This window comes from Vulpes vulpes, chromosome 13, assembly GCF_048418805.1.
Source record: "Vulpes vulpes isolate BD-2025 chromosome 13, VulVul3, whole genome shotgun sequence".
In the NCBI taxonomy this organism is placed as follows: Eukaryota; Metazoa; Chordata; class Mammalia; order Carnivora; family Canidae; genus Vulpes; species Vulpes vulpes.
In genome coordinates, this window is record NC_132792.1 from 153,611,072 (window position 1) to 153,627,558 (window position 16,487).

At 53.7% G+C, this 16,487-nt stretch overlaps 1 long non-coding RNA gene across 1 annotated transcript; it reads left to right on the forward strand.

Moving 5' to 3' along the window:
* Positions 1-534: 534 nt before the first annotated feature.
* On the forward strand, positions 535-15,896 carry LOC140595013 (uncharacterized). Its single transcript, XR_011996405.1, has 4 exons — positions 535-633; positions 1,134-1,267; positions 1,719-2,014; positions 15,643-15,896. It is a non-coding gene; the product is annotated as an uncharacterized lncRNA (long non-coding RNA).
* Positions 15,897-16,487: the final 591 nt, after the last annotated feature.

The following is a 16,487-nucleotide window of genomic DNA, read 5'->3' on the forward strand; positions in this document are numbered from 1 at the left end:
GGGGATCTTTCTTGATAGGCCCCAGGAGGCCCTGGAATGCTGCCTCCTGGGCTCCCTGCCCTTTGCCCACGCCTGATCCCCGCCACACACACACACACACACACACACACACACACACGCTGTCTACAAGAGTATCACCACCTGCACCACAGTCTCCGCCGCCCTGGGGGAGAAATCAAGGAGGCAAGGTCAGAGGAGCTGGGGGGGGGGCAGGGGTGGGGAGTGGAGGGGGGTAGGTGGGGGGTGGAAATCCGGGAATCAGGCAAAAAGTCTGAGTCGCCGCTGGAGATCGGGCGGGAGGGGAGCCGTCCTGGCCTGAATCTGCAGGCGGGGAGCGGAGCTCTAGGGCCCCCGCCCCCCGCAGCGAGGCTTCGGTCAGATTCTGGGAATTTCCCACTCGGCCCGGGCTGCGCTGCGGCAGATCTTCCCGGACGCGAGCGTGCGGTGCCCGCGGCGGCCGCTGGGGGGCGCTGCGCGGGGCCCGGAGCGTGGGAAGCAGCGCGGGCGCGCGGGCGGGCTGAGCTCACGCTCCCGGGCAGCGGCGGCGGCGGCGGGTCCGCAGCGGCTGCGCATCGCGCTCGGGGGCTGCGAGGCGGGCTGCGCGGTCCCCCGGGAGGGCGGAGGCCGCCGGAGGTGAGCGCGGGGCCCCGGCGGGGTGTCCGGCGTTGCAGGCGCGCGCGGGGCGGGGGGGAGGGTGCGCACCGCGGGCCGGGCCTGCGGACGCTCCCCGGGGACCGCGGGGCGCGGGGCGGGGGGGGGGCGATGCTGGGGCCGCGCTCGGCTCGTGCCCCCACCCCGGCTGCGGCGCGGCCTCGGGGTGCGGCGGCCCCGGCCGCGTGGGTGGCGGCGGATCGCGGTGCCCCCCCCGGAGCTCCGGGGCTGCAGGGCTCCCCGCGCGGGGGGGGGGGGGCTCAGGAGCAGCCCCCGGCGCCCCCGCCGCCGCCCCCGCCCGCTCCCACCTTGCATTTCTGGCTCCGCAGTGGGCGTGGTGCCCCTTTGCTGCAGAGGGGGCGCCCGGAGTTGAGGAAGGCAGTGGGGGAGGGCGGGCGCGGAGACAGGTGGTTGAGGGGGCGAGGGCTGGTGCGCCGAGGCTCGTGATGCTAATGCGTGTTCCTTTCTCCCCCCTTCCTCAGGGGGCGCGGAGGTGCGCGTGGAGGCGGCGGCGGAAAGGCCGGAGGCACGGCTGGGGGAGGGCGGGCTGCCCGAGATGCCGCTGGGCTCTGGGGCGCTCTGCTCAGCCCCCACCCCCACCCCCCAGATTGCTAAAGTGGGTGGGGTGATGAGGGTGGAGGAGCTGATGGAGACCCCAAGTGCCCCAAGTGCCCCTAGTGCCCCTAGCGGGCGGCCTGGCTGCCCGTGCAGAGCCTGCACCCCGAGCACCCTGCAGAGGCCGGGTGGGGGGGTGGGGGGGTCTGAGCAAGCCCTCTGGTAAAGAAGAAGCTTCAGCGCCAGAGTCAGCCCCAGAGACAGGGGGTGCAGGGGGTGGGGGCGCTGGAGGTGAGGGGGAGCCTCCAAGCCTCTAGTCTCAAGTTCATAGATAGTGGGAGGTGGGGGAACAGGGCACTGTCCTTAGGACCCCCTTCCTTCCAGCTTTTTAGGAGCCGCACACCAAGTTCGGGATTTGGCATTTGCCAAATGTGCTGATTTCTTTCTTTCTTTCTTTTTTTTTCTTTCCCTTTCGGTTTGTTTTGTTTTGTTTGTTTGTTTGTTTGTTTTAGGGGAGCTGCAAGTGACAGAGCAGAGGGACGGCCGACGGGCCCAGCCAATCCTGGAGCCGCTGCAGTACTTGTGGTGCAAGGACAGAGAGGAGGGGGCTGCTGGGTCGCTGGCTCGCAGGCTGGCAGGCCCTCTGGGGCCCGGGGCCCCCTTGCTGGTCCCCCATGGGAAGGGCGGCCTGGCACCTGAGGTGGCGTGGACGGAGGCGTGGACGGAGGCGGCCACGGGCCGGGGTGGTGATGGTGCTGCAGCCCCTCCCTGCTGCCCGGCGTGGGAAGAAGAATGCAGAGCCAGGCAAGTCTCTCTCTGTGTCCTCTGGGGTGGAAGGAGCAGGTACAGACAGGGCTGGGGCAGCCGGGGCCTGGTGTCGCTTTGGCATTGGTGAAAGGCCTTTACCTCCAGCCCCTCGGGTTTGGTTCCACCCCTGGCCTGTCCCTGGCACTCACCGACTGCGTCTATGTGCTTATTGGTGCCACCACGTTATATAACGCTTATATAATCTCCCGGGGCAAGCGCCGTGTCTCCTCCGCTCTCAGGGCACGCTGACACTGTGTCCCTGTGGGAGGCAGGAGCTGTAGAAGCTTGCGGGTGGACCTTACGTCTGGTCCTCAGCCTGGCTCCTCCCCCCGATCCTGGGCAGTGGAGGGAGAGAGGGAAGACGGGAGCCCATCCGCACCAGCTAGCTGGGGCTAAGAAAGAAGAGTTGACTGCGTGGCCTCCTCCTCGCCTTCTTGCTTCTTTAGGCCCCGTGGCCCAGGGATCCGTCTGGTGGAACGGATGCCATTCTTGTGTTTTGGGGCCAGTGTTTGTTCTTGGGGCCCCCTGGTGTGGCACATGGGTGTGGTGGGATGACCCCTAGGATGATACATCATGTGGAGGAAACATGGTGTACATAGGGTTGGGTAGAGAGAGGCAGAAATTAGCCGTGCTTTGAGGTTTTGAACAGAAGTGACTAGAAGGATGGTAGTGGCGTTATGAGAAATTTGGAGCAGGCCTAGGAGCTAGGAGATGGTCAGGGAAGGGTGTACAGGGAAGTGGATCAGACAGCAAAGATAAACATGGTGTTCTTTTACTGTACTCTCCACTGGGCTGTCCCTGGTTACCAGGGCAACAGAAGCAGTGATGAAAATCATGCCTTTCGTTCAGTGGAAAAATCTGGCTCCTCCTCCCGCCTCTTCCTTCTCTAATCGCCTGCGACCCATTGGGAGGTTGATGGCTCCAGGGATCAGAGATCCCAGTGTATCCCCATCAGGTGCCCTGTTCCCCCATTTTTTAATCATCTCGCCCCTTCCTGTCTCCCTCATCTCTCCCCCAGAGCTCGGCAGTTGCGCAGGACTTGGAGTGGATGGAGGGGGAAGGGCACGGACGTCATCGCAGGGCAGGGCGAGCAGAGCGTGGGCAGAGATGTCGATGCAGGGAATGACTGGCGCACGAGGAGGGTCAGGCGTTGATTAGCTAGATGGCGCTTGTTTCTGGGGTGGTAGGAGCTGGGGGTGGGAAGGGTGGGTGAGGGCCTGCAGAGCCGGGCAGCGTAGGCTTCCCCGTAGTAGGGAATAGGAAGTCCTCAAGGTTTCTTTTGGGGTCCTGGCTCCCCATAAAAGCAAGCGTTCATTCATTCAGCAGATACTGGGTACCAGCCATGTTAAGTAAGGTTCTGGGAGCTGGGAAGACCGGACCGGGCCTTGACCTTGAAGAGATCGTAATAGATGGGAGGAAGGTAGGTGTACAGGGGAGGATCAGCCTGGCTTTGTTACAAGCCTGGAATCTGGGGCCGCAGGCGGGAGACTGGCGGTATTCCAGACCGGAGGTGATGGGTTTAGGGTGGAGCCTGCGGGAATGCAGAGGAAGAGTAGTTCAGAGAGCCACTTTGGCTTATGGATGGGACATGGGCAAGAGACGGTGCTAAGATTTTGGGTCTGAGTGATTGACAGAAAAATCAGGATTCAGACTTCTTCAGGGGCATCATGTTTGATTTGACTTCCGACTTCCTGTCTTCAAGACCATGGCAGGGGGTCCAGATAGAAATGTTGATGGTCAGGCATATAAAGTTTGCAGTGGAAGTCAATCCTGGGAAGAAACTTGTAGGAAATTGTGTTACGAAGTCTTGAAGGTGCTGGGTTGCTAAGAACGTGTCCAGAAAAAGAGAGCGAGCCCGGGGCCCAGGGCATCGGCCTAGATTGGGTGAGGCTGTATGTCACGTATTTGTTTAGGATCCCAGTGCTCGCCCAGACTGCTGGACCCGTTTCTGCTAACGAACACCCATGTGTGCTACCAAACCACACCCATTTTTCAAGTTCAGGTTTCTGTTTAAGTTTCCTTCTCCCTAGTAACTATGTCCAGGAGGACGTGTCCTGGAAAGGTAGCCCTGTGCACTTACTTCTCCAAGCTTTCTCCTGGCCCTTTGCTGTACCAGCCACTTAGAGATTACTGAGGGGCCCCAAGATGTGCCTGTAGAGAGGTGAGCCATAGGTCCTTAGCCTCCCCCAGGAAGGCTGTTCCGGCTTTCCCGGTCATCACTCTAGAGGTACTAGGGTACCGGACAGAGGGTGTCAGGAGGCTTTGCCAGCTGTGTGATCTTGGGCGAGGTACTCCCCTTTTCTAGGCCTTAGAACCTAGTCTAAGAGGTCTGGTTTCTTCCACCTCCGAAGCCTTCAGATTTGACATCCAAAGCTTTTTTCCACCTCTGTCCAGGCTTCTGCTACGGGCCAGGCTTTTGGAACAAGCCACCTAGATTTCTTTCACGCTTTGTGGGAAGGAGTAGCAGGATGGAGGCCTGGTCTCCAGGGTAGGCCCCTGTCTCCCGAACAGGTGGGAGCCCTTCTGAGGGCATGTGGCCCCTGTTCCTCGTGGGAGTGTGGAAATGCTGAAAGAGTAGGTTTTCCCAGTGACCAAGTGTTGGCAGACTACAACCCCTGGGCCAGACCCCTCTTTTGTAAATAAAGATTTATTGGAACCCAGACTTGCTCTTCGTCTCTGTACGAACTGTGGCTGCTTGCCGGCTGCATGGGTGTAGCTGAGTGTCTGCAACAAAGACCCTGATCGGAAGCCTGAAATATTTACTCTCCTGCCATTTAAGGAAAAATGTGCCCTAGACCACCAGAGTGCTTCCGTCTCCACTTGGAGATGCTGACTGTGGCCATTTCCCATTCCTGAGGTTCTTGGAGGCTCTGCGTTGGGCCTGCCTTCGTCACCCCACGAGAGGCCGGTGTGGCAGTTGAGATAGGAGCTCGTTGGAGTCAGCCCAGAGATCGCCGTCCCGTGTCTGGGAGATCCCGTTCATTTCGGCCCCCTCCCCGCAGCCTTTCCCTGGTGCCCCTCTCCACCCTACGTCTTTGAGCCTGGTGACCTGAATTCCTCCGCAGGGCCGGGTCGTGGCCTTGCTGTGACAGCCGACGCTCCCTCTCTTCTCATTCTGATTCCCTAGCTAGGCCTTGCAGAGCAGAATGGACCAACGCACACCCCGTAAGGAGAAGGACAGGCTGGTTGGTTCCACCGGGTCCTGCAGTGTGTTTCCCTTGATACCTTCGCTCCGTCACTCTTCCAGCCTCGCCGCCCCTCTTAGTGCCAGGGCCCCCGGAGATGCATTCGTGGAGAGCCTGCCACCAAGCCTCGTTTGTCTGCCTGAACCTGGCTCTCCTCCACTCTGTCAGAACGGGCGTCTCTGGCCTGGAGCTTGTGGGGTGTGTGTGTGTGTGTCTATGTTGGCTTGGATCCGGAGGCCGTATTCAGGATTCTCGCGGCCAGCCTTCACGGTGTCCTCTTGTGGCCACGCTTCCACACTTTTGACCTTGGTCCTCCAACCAGAGTTGTGGTCAAACCCCTGGGTAGGAGCAGGAGAAGCCACCCCGCTCCTTACTACCGGACGGCGGCCCAGCAGTTGTGTCACTGCTGGTCGGGGCTGGGATAGGAAGTGAGGTACTTTGGTGGCGAGAGGAAACCACGTTCTGTGAACCGCGTTGGGGGGTGGGGGTGACTGAGGTTTATTCCCATTGCAGCTGGAAAGGAGGAGGCTGGCAGTGGGAGGAGGGAGCAGACAACCCAGAATAGCAAAGAAGACAGAAGCTAAGCGCACTCAGAGCTGCTTTTAGCTGGTAATGGTGAGCCTGGCCCTAGGAGTCTTACTTCACACCTCCCTACACACATTTTCCCCTGAGGCTGGCTCTCTGGCTGTTCTCATCCCCCCTCCCCCACCCCCCCCACCCCCGCAAAAAGGGAAAAAAAAAAAGATCCTTATCAAAAGTCCTCTCTAGACCCCCCTCCCCCGGAGGGGGCTCAGGTGGTTAAGCATCCACCTTCAGCTCTGGTCACCATCTCAAGGTCCTGGGATCGAGTCCCGCTTTGGGCTCCCTGCTCAGCGGGGAGTCTGCTTCTCCCTCTTCCTCTGTGCGCTCTCAAATAAATAAATCTTTTTTTTTTTTAAAAGTCCTCTCTAAATACCTTTCATTTGTAGAACTTAGGGTGACCCCGTCCTCCCTGAGCTTGAACTGATGTTGACACAAGTGCAGTGACTTGGGGAAATATTTGTGTACCAGACACTTCTGTGTAGGGAACTGTGTGAAGTTTGCAGGCTACTGAGGAACATTCCGGATTCACAGTCTGGTCAGGAGGGCATATGGACAGTTGAACCCATGATAATATGATCTGTGCTAGAACCCAAGCTTCAAGAGAGCCCACGTGTGTCTGTCCTGTTTGGGGCCATCATCAGGGCGCGGGGGATTGTGCTTGGCATGCTGTAGGCGCCCACACGTTTAATTGGTTGACCAGCCCAGGTTTGGTTTGGAGATGGGATCTGACTGGCAACTGGAGGAAGAGGGGAGCTCACAGCGGCAAGTGTGGCCAGTTTGGGGGGTAAGGGGGAAAGATGGGATGTCCCTGGGCATCCTGGTGATGTGACGGACAGAGGGTGTGGAAGAGGGAATCCTTGGGCGTCAGGGGACCATGAGCCAGGAAACGGATGACCTGCCACGAGGGGGCAGGTGAGCAGCACCCCACATGGTAGAGAAAACGGAGAGCTGGGGAGGAAGGGAGGCCAGGGGGTGGCGAGGCAGCTGAGACCGGGGAGGGAGAGTGGGAACCAGTGGGAGGGAAAGCGCGGTGGAGTCTCCAAGCCCCAGGGGGTGGAGGCAGAGCTGAAGCAGGTGAGTCCCAGGTGAACACGACGGCAGTGACAGAGAGGCAGGCCTGGGTCTTGGAGACCACCTGTCTGGGAGTGGCCCCACGATAGCATGTTTCCCTGCGGTGGGGCAGGTGAGGAGCCCAGATCATGGTCACTCTGTAAGGTTCTTTCCAGGGAGCTGTTGGTACAAACGTGTGTGTGTGTGTGTGTGTGTGTGTGTGAGGGCAGAGGAGTAGGAGAAGGTTCCACGTTCTCATCACCCTGCTTTAGCACGTAGTCGACACGTGGCCCCCCACTTCGTTTGTGCCGCACCCACCCAGGCCTTCCTCCTCTCGTGCATTTGTTTACAGCGAATCCCAGACATCGTCTTTCATCCCCCACCCCCCCGCCCCGGTTCTCTACTGTGGATCTCTTCAAGCCTAACTCCGTCGTCGGATCACCCCGATATCCTCCGGTCACCCACCTGGCCCGTGTTCCCGTGTCCCTGCCGGTCTCCATTCTCGAACAGCTCTGTGGGAGATCTGGTTCCAGACCGAGATCCACGCACCACGTTTCGTTGATGATCGATCTCACGCTGTCTGTTAACAAAGGTCATGGACACGCTTATTACAAGAGCTTACGTTTGGCGGTTCTCCCTGTTAGGTTCACTCAGCAGGCCCGCTCGGCCTCCCTCCCGCCGCCGCCGCCGCCAGCTTTCCCGAGCTCTTTGGGACCCGGTGTGATCCCCGAGCGCATCGCATCATCCCTCTTGTCCTTGTGGTTTAACACAACTGGTCACTTGCGCCTTCCTTCAGGAAGTGTTTCTGGGGAGCCTGCCGCACCGGGCACGCGGCTGTGAAAAGTCACACAGTGCCCCGCGCCCGCTGGAGCCTGCCGTCTAACCACGCGACGGTGGTTTGGGTTTGCTCTTGTCTCGTCCCCCCCCCCCCACATGTTTGCCCCAGCCGAGTCGGGCGACCGTCACAGTCACTTCTGTGCTTTCAGAACTGCTGTGTTCTAAGTCTTGGCATCCTGGACAGGAGGGGCCTCTAGAACGATCCAGGAAGCCGGGTGTGGCTCGGGTGGCAGGCCTCTTGCAGAGCCACAGGATTGGGAGTCCAGCCGTGTGTCACCGACTGCCGTGGCGTGGATCCGTTGAACACTTTTGGCCTTGAGTCTCTATCACTAAGCGAGTCACAGCGGAGAGCCTCCTTCCCCGGCAGGTGGTGGAGAGGCTGAAGGAAACATCTGGAAGGTGCTGTGAGATGTTGAAGGGCTCCGCAGACACCGAGTGGTGCTAAGATGTTCTCTGAGCAGGTTGGCTGTTCCGACTGTGATGTTGTGGGTGTCTGGTGGCTTGGGGGCTTTTGCCTCTTCTGATGAGGTTGTGTGCTTAGGTAGGCCCACTCGTCTCTCCATTTGCTCTTCTCCGCGGTAGGAGATCAGCGAGCCAGGCTGCCTCAGTAGCAGAGTCCCATGGTACAGTTCAGGTCCGGCTGGCTAATAAGACCGTGACCTCATCTGCATTTCTCTGTGTAAATAAGTAATCACACTTGTGCTTGGTCCATGTGACACTCTGAGACTGGTCTGTGATCCTTTTTTTTTTTTTTTTCTTTTAAAGATTTTATCCATCCATTCATTAGAGAGAGAGAGAGGCAGAGACACAGGCAGAGGGAGAAGCAGGCTCCATGCAGGGAGCCCGACGTGGGACTTGATTCCAGGACCCCAGGATCATGCTCTGGGCTGAAGGCAGGTGCTAAACTGCTGAGCCACCCAGAGATCCCCCCGGTCTGTGATTCTTGTATTTTTTTTTCCCTTTGCAGTTCAGATGCAGATCGATTGCAGTTCGTGGATGAGTGAGCCTTTAAAAAAAAAAAATCTCGGGGCAGCCAGGGGGTTCAGTGGTTTAGCGCCGTCTTCAGCCCAGGGTGTGATCCTGGAGACCCAGGATCGAGTCCCACGTCAGGCTCCCTGCATGGAGCCTGCTTCTCCCTCTGCCTGTGTCTCTGCACCCACCCCCCACTGCCGTGTCTCTCATGAATCAATAAATAAATCTTTTAAAAAAATCTCAGTAGATAAAGTAAATGCATTCCCAGATATAAACACTAGTATTCGTTCACCTTTCCTAGAGATCTTATTATATATTTAAGATGATAATGTATAGAGTATGTTAAATGTACCATGATACTTCTCTCCTGTCATTAAGGATTTGTAAGTTAGAGTTTGACGATACGTCTTATTTTCCTCCAATTACTTGACCTTTGACTATTTTGCCCAGAGAGCTGTGCTGGTTACAGTTCTGAGCGGATCCCCCAGCGTGTGCGCGTCCCTGTATGATTTCTCTACCATGTGTTGTACTAACACGTTACATACAGTATAAAATACAAAATGAAAAGAATCAAAGGCGGTTGTGGTGCAGTGAAATCTCTGCCTTCCTCCCCTGTGAACCGCTCAGGGTCCTGACTCAGGGCAGCCCATCTTCCTGGCGGCCCATCCCCGCCCCCTCACACGCTCAGGACGTCATGGCCCCATTACTCCGTCTCCTTCTGGCATCCCTAGTTTTGCCTCCCCTCTGCTGGATCCCTTCCATGTGCTGTTGTTTCTCTCAGCTTGAGATCTCCTTTGACCCCACCCCTTCCAGCTCCTGCCTCCAGAGAGTCTTCAGGGCCCAGAGGCCTGCACTTCCCCTCTTGAATCCCTTTGGGCAGGCTTGTCCCCACCACCCTGGGGGAAAGCGCTCCCACCGAAGCCAACCATGACCACCGTGTTTCTAAATCTCGCCATCGCTTCTGAGTCTTCATCCCAGTGGCTTCAGCATCCTGGTGCAGCTGGCCCTAGCCTTTTCTCTGAAGCTTGCTCTTCATTTGGCTTCCAGGATGATATTTCTGGTTTTCCTTCCATCTCATTAGCTGTTCCTTTGCAGCATCTCCTCTCCTTGACCTCAAAACATGGGCCCCTTCCTGTCCATCTTTTCTCTTTCTCTCTGTGACCCTCTCCCAGCCCCTGGCTTTTAGTACCGTCTACATGAATAATGTCTAGAACTTGCTTCAAAGTAATCCTGGCAGGGCAGCCCGGGTGGCTCAGCGGTTTAGCGCCACCTTCAACCCAGGGTGTGATCCTGGAGACCCGGGATCGAGTCCCACGTTGGGCTCCCTGCATGGAGCCTGCTTCTCCCTCTGCCTGTGTCTCTGCCTCTCTCTCTCTGTCTCTCATGAATAAATAAATAAAATCTTTTTTTTTTTTTAAAGTAATCCTGGCAGATAAACAAGATTGACCGAGCGTTGACAACAGTTGGAGCTGGGTGATGGGTACCTAGGGGTCTGTTACACTGTTCTCTCTAGTTTATGTTTGAAATTTTTCCATAATGAAAAGTTAAAGATTGATATGCTGATGGCTCCCAATTATTTGTGGGCCCCCAACCCTCTCCTGAGGTACAGACCTATGTATCCATCTGCCTACTTCACATTTTAACTTGGATTTTAATAGGCATTTCACACTCACATGCCCAAAACCGAACTCCTGGTTTTCCCACACAGTTATATTCTTCCTGCAGTCTTCCATCTTGCTTATGGGAATGCCATCCTTCCAGTGGCTCACGCAGGATACCTATAGTCATGCTTGACTTCTCCTTTTCTCTTGCATTTTTTTTTATTCAACTCATCAGCAAATCCTGTTGACTCTACCTGCAAATATATATCTAGCGTATGACTCATTAGAACCACTTCCACTGTCGTCCCCCTTGTGCAAGCCACCATCATTTCTCACCTGTTTGTCCTTGGCCCCTGGCAGGCTGTGTAACCCTCACAGTGGGCAGAAGGATCCCATGGTACAGAAGTCACATCGTGCCTCGCCAGGCTCAGAGCCTTGCAGTGGCTTCTTTTCCCACTCAGGGAAGGCCACAGTTCTTAGTGTGGCCTAGGGGACCCAGTAGCTTAGAAACGTGGTCCACCAGAAATAGAACGTGAGTTGCACATGAAAGCCACACGTAGGTAGCTTAACATTTTTCTGGTAGCTGACTTGAAAAAAAGAACGAAACAGGTGAAATTAATCTTTTTTTTTTTAAAGTGATATGACTATTATTTTTTTAAGATTTATTTGTTTGTTCATGATAGACATAGAAGAGAGAGAGAGAGGCAGAGACACAGGAGGAGGGAGAAGCAGGCTCCATGCCAGGAGCCCGTCGCGGGACTCGATCCCAGGACTCCAGGATCGCATCCTGGGCCAAAGGCAGGCGCCAAACCGCTGAGCCACCCAGGCATCCCCTAATCTTAATCATTAACCCAGTGTGTCAAAAATACTTTGATTTCTGATGTATATCGCAGGGGTTTTCAAACTAAGTCACACCCATAGCACATCTCCGTTGGGGTTAGCTACGCATCTGGTGCTCCACAGCCTCGTGGGGCTGGTGGCTCCCGTGTTGGGAATGCACACCTCTGTGATCGGGTCCCACTTTACGTCCGTGTTCTTATCTCTTGTTTCTCCTCCTTGTGTCATTTCGTTCTAGCCACGCTGGCCTTTTGCTGCTCCTCAAATACACTAGGTGTTTTCCTCTTTTACGAACTGTTCCCCGTGTCTGGGCCACTTTTTCCCAGAGAGCGCCGTAGCGGACTCTGACTTCCTTTGGGTCTGTGCTCACATAGTGCCTGTGCGGTGGCCCACTCCACCCCCACACGTGTGCCAGCATCTCCTGCATCCCTTCATCTCCTTTGGTGCCATCACCCACTTAACATATTGTGCATTTCTATTACTTCATATATTTTCCTCTCACCCTGCTGGTAACGTGAGCTCCACGAGAGCGGGGACTTTTGTCACTTTTGTTCCCTGCTGTATTTCCAGAGCGTGGCACTGTGCCTGGGCACATGTAAGATACATAGATGTTGCTGAAGAATTAAATGGGATGAATTATTAAGAATGTGACTGTTTTAGTAAGAACCATCCAGTTGAATACACTTTATTGTGTGCTATCGTGTTCTTGCCATGTAGCAGTTTGAAGGTCTAGGTCAAGTCGGGGTATTCTGAAAGAGATCTCTTTCCAAAGAGGATATTATGGGTTCAGTTTGAGTATACATGGATCCAAGACCCCTGAAAGGCTGCATTTCACTCATTTCCTTGGGAGATTTTATTTATTTATTTTTTAACTTTTGTTTATTTATGATAGTCACACAGAGAGAGAGAGAGAGGCAGAGACACAGGCAGAGGGAGAAGCAGGCTCCATGCACCGGGAGCCCGACGTGGGATTCGATCCCGGGTCTCCAGGATCGCGCCCTGGGCCAAAGGCAGGCGCCAAACCGCTGCGCCACCCAGGGATCCCATCCTTGGGAGATTTTAAACCATGTTTGCACATTCTGTCTTAAGTGCAGGTACGGCATTTTAGAGATGGTGTCCTGCATTGAATGTGGTACCATCATCACCTGATGGTTGAAGTGATTTCCAAATGCCTGTTTGTTTGTTTCTTTTTTTTGAGATTTTATTTATTTATTTATTCATGAGAGACACACAGAGAGAGAGCGAGAGAGAGAAGCAGACTCCATGTAGGGAGCCCGACGTGGGACTCGATGCCAGGACCCCAGGATTACACCCTGGGCTGAAGGCGGCACTAAACCACTGAGCCACCCGGGATGCCCCCGTTTTTTTTGTTTGTTTGTTTGTTTTTGAATGTTCTTTCTGTGATGTTAAGTCTCTTTCAAAAAGTAGAGGCTTTCTTACCCATTTTTTAGATGTCACCTCTACCTTGAAGGGACAGGTGAAATATTTGCTTAAAAATGTTCATCAAGTAGCATTCTACTCACAGGTACTCACTGCAGAAGAGGTCAGCAGATTGGAGAACTGTGATGTTTTCTGCTTAAAAAAAAAAGTGTGTAATTCCTCTTTAAGTTTAGCACTGCTTTCAGGGAGTCTCGTGAATGGTCAGTGTCATGCAGTCAGATGATTTGTAGGTCTCACCCTCTCATTACAGAGGACTGTCATTTGTTGTGTGGAAGATGGTACCCTTAAGTTTGCCTCACTGGGTACATGTAAACTGGACTAGAGTAGACAGATCACGGGGGGTGCCACTGTCCATTCTTGCGTGTTTTGGATCTCCTGCTCAGATACAGGAAGCCTCCTGTACCGTCAGTGACAGTGACCACTAGACATACACGTTGAAGGAGGTGCAGCAGTGTCAATTCACATGTTAAGTAATAATAAGATTGAAGTCCTTATTTTCAAGTAAAAATACAGGCATCCTAATAATTTTTTCTGCATCCTGTTGGATCTTGAGCACGTGCCACATCCGAGGTGATTGCTCCGTTTGGCGCTTTTATATTCACCTCGTCTCCCCGACTTTACTCCGGTGGAGGTTTGGGTCATCTTTTCTGTTGCTCCTCGTACTTGACAGTACAGCTGGTTGGCACCAATATTTATTGTCTGAAAAGGGTTGGAGAATAGATCCATCCTCTGACTTCATACTTTGGTTGGACAACAGAGTCCAGTAGCCAGGTTTCTTTGGTAGCTGCTAGAGCCCTTTCTTTCTTTCTTTCTTTCTTTCTTTCTTTCTTTCTTTCTTTCTTTCTTTCTTTTTATTTATTTATTCATGAAAGACACACAGAGAGAGGCAGAGACACAGGCAGAGGGAGAAGCAGGCTCTTCACAGGGAGCCCGATGTGGGGCTCGAACCCAGGACCCCAGGATCACGACCTGAGCTGAAGGCAGATGCTCACCCACTGAGTCACCCCGGTGCCCCTGCTAGAGCCATTTCTTTAATGGCACTGAAGGCATTGGTGGCATCAGGGCAGAGGGCATTGCAGCTTTGATGTTTCCTCTGGATCCAACAGGTGGGAAAGATGGTGGCTGCGTAAGGCACCCCGTGCTGTGGAGTAGATGCTTGTGCTCAGATGCTGCTCTGCATGTGAACTGGCAAAAGTTGCTGGGAGTGATGGCCAAGGTAGCCTGAGTGGCCAGCACTCTTCCTAAGGAGACCTGATACATCTTTGAAGCATTGTGCTGTGTCTTCCGTCCACTCACCTGTATGCCAAAAATGTTTGTGCAAAGGATGCTTTTTATCCGTGAGGACAGTTTAGGAGGTATGTCAGCTGGATGGGTACACTTGGAGTTGATTTTCTCACTGCTGTGACCGGAAGCACAAGTTAAAAGATGCGTGGCTGGAGTGAGAGCTGCAGACTGTGCCAAGACAGAGGCCCTGGTGCATATGCTATAGTGGAGACTACCTCCCGTGTTCCCTGGACCCTGCGTCGATGAGCAAGGCTTGTCCCCAGCAGGCCAGTCTTGGCTCCTTAAACAAGTACCAAACCATCGGCATCCATTTGTTGACACACATTTGTGCCAGGGCTCCAGGGTGAAAGACTCTGGCTTTTGGGTGGAGTGGGGTGGGAGTGGGAAAGTAAGGAATATGCCAGTGTTATGGGACATGGTCTCTGTCTTCAGGGAGCTAGAGGTTAGTGAGGGTGACAGGCATCCACACTAAAACACAAGACAAAGCATAAAAGCGATGCGAGTGAACCACAGGAGGGGGTTATATTACTAGAGGGGCCAGTTGGGAAATTGGAGGATATCTCTTGGAACGTAAGGAAGATAATCTTGTTCATCTTGTTCACAGCTGCATCCTCCGAGACTAGCACAGTGCTTGGTCCCTATCAGATGCTCAGTAATTACGTATCTGTTAATAATTGGGTATTGGAGGAGTAGGCCTGAGCCTAGAGGTGCAATGCAAAGGCCCAGGGATGAAGGAAGAAACGACTTCTTGGAAGGAAGCAGTTGGGGTGCACTGAGGGGCTGCAAGCGGTGGAAGATGAGGCTGTGTATTGCAGAATTAAAGGCAGTCTCAGGAGAACCTTGACCAACTTTCTAAGAATTTGATGGTGGTGGTTCTTTTCTTAACCTCTCTTGCACCAGTACTCTGTAGCAATTGCATGGAAACTATAGTTTGTTTCTCCAAGAGGAAACACACACACACACACACACACACACACACACACACACAACAGCACACGATCTGGCGTGTACCGAAGAGGACTCACAGATCCCAAGTTATAAAACCACGCTGTGGGTGGGGGCAGGTTGTCAGTGCTTCCTGAGATCTCATAATGGATGTCACGCTTGTTTTTCCCTTGGATTCCTTGGGAATTGACTCAGATGAGTGTGTATGCAGGCGTTCCAGGTCTTAAGGGCACTGATAGGTGGCAGGTGCAATAGTGACCCTGACGAGCTCGGGGAAGCCATGGAGAGGAGGGATGGGTTTCTGTGTACTGACAGAATTGGAGAGAGCCAGTGTTAGTTGCAGGTAGCACGGGACAAAGAAGTTTACCTGGGAAAAAATAGGAAAAAAAAATGAACCATTAAAACTTACTAATTCAGAACCTGGGCAGCTTATGCTAACTTTTTTTTGTGACGTTCCCAACTCAGACACCCGGCCAAGTAGTAATTACAGGTAGAGAGAGGCAGTGTTGGCATATTTTGGGAACAGTGATTTTGGAAAGGGGTCATTAGAGTTTCATGTTACCTTGGTACAGGGTCCGAGGAGCTCCTTAGGGGTCCTGATCCCACCAGAGAGAGTGTCCTGGAGGAGGTGGCAAGATTTCACAGGCTGTTTCAAAAAGCAGAAAGACTGGGCTGAAGGTGGTTGAAAATTGGATTGTTGTATTCCTATCAGCATAAAACAATTCCTATGAAGAAAGCATATCTGTGTACCTTCAGTTAAAAAATAAATTAACCAGACTTCCTGTGCGCCAGGAGTTTGTAGTGTATCTGACATACAGATAGGATATTTGGAGGTTTGGAAAACCTGATGTGGGCAGCACAGTGTTGACTTTTCTGCCCGTGTGTGTCCTAGGAAGTTCATCCCGTAGAGGCACGGAGAGGCAGTGTGTGCTTCATCCCAGCGAGCAACGCTGATTGAAAATCAGCCCTGCGTGCAGCCACACTCCATGCCAGCCAGCACCACAAGGTGCCATTGGAAGTGGAAGAGGAGCACCCTAGAGCTCCTGCACCCGGAGGAAAGCAGGGAGCAGGCTTGGGAACCCCTGGGGGCAGCCAGCGCTGGAGGCAGGCTCTTCCTCCCCTCTGCAGAGACTTCCCACTCATGCACTTAATGGGATTTTGCTTTGTGAGGTTAGTCTCTGAGCAAGTTTTAAAAGGTTTCTCAAGAAGAGCTCCTCCTGTGTTCCCCCAGAGTTGGGTTCAGACTGCAAGTCCAGACACCTTCGTGGGGGGGGGGGGGGGAGTGTGTGCAATCAATTTAATGAGTTGAGACCGACATTTTTTTTTTAAGAACATCATAGAAAATACTAGACTGCATAGTGTGTGGTAAAGAGGAATATGATTTTGTAAAGGTTTGTTTCAGTTTTGTGTATTTTTTGTCTATTTATATAACTTTGTATGCTCACCGTACCTATATCTTATATACAAAGTATACCTGTATAGGCGTGTACAGGGTCACCTGGTAAACTTTATTTCTTACCATGATGAGTCAGGGTCCAAAGAGTTTGTGAAACTGTCTCGGAAGGATCTCTTGGCTCTCAGTGTAGACATGGGTTCCAACCACTTCCCCGGAGGCCATCTCTATAGAGACAGATGTGGTGAGAAGGCTTTTTTTTTTTTTTTTTTTTTTTTCATAAGGAGCAGCAGAGTCAAGCTCTCTCAGCGTGATCCAGGCCCATCCGTGGCTGCTTACCCACTCCTG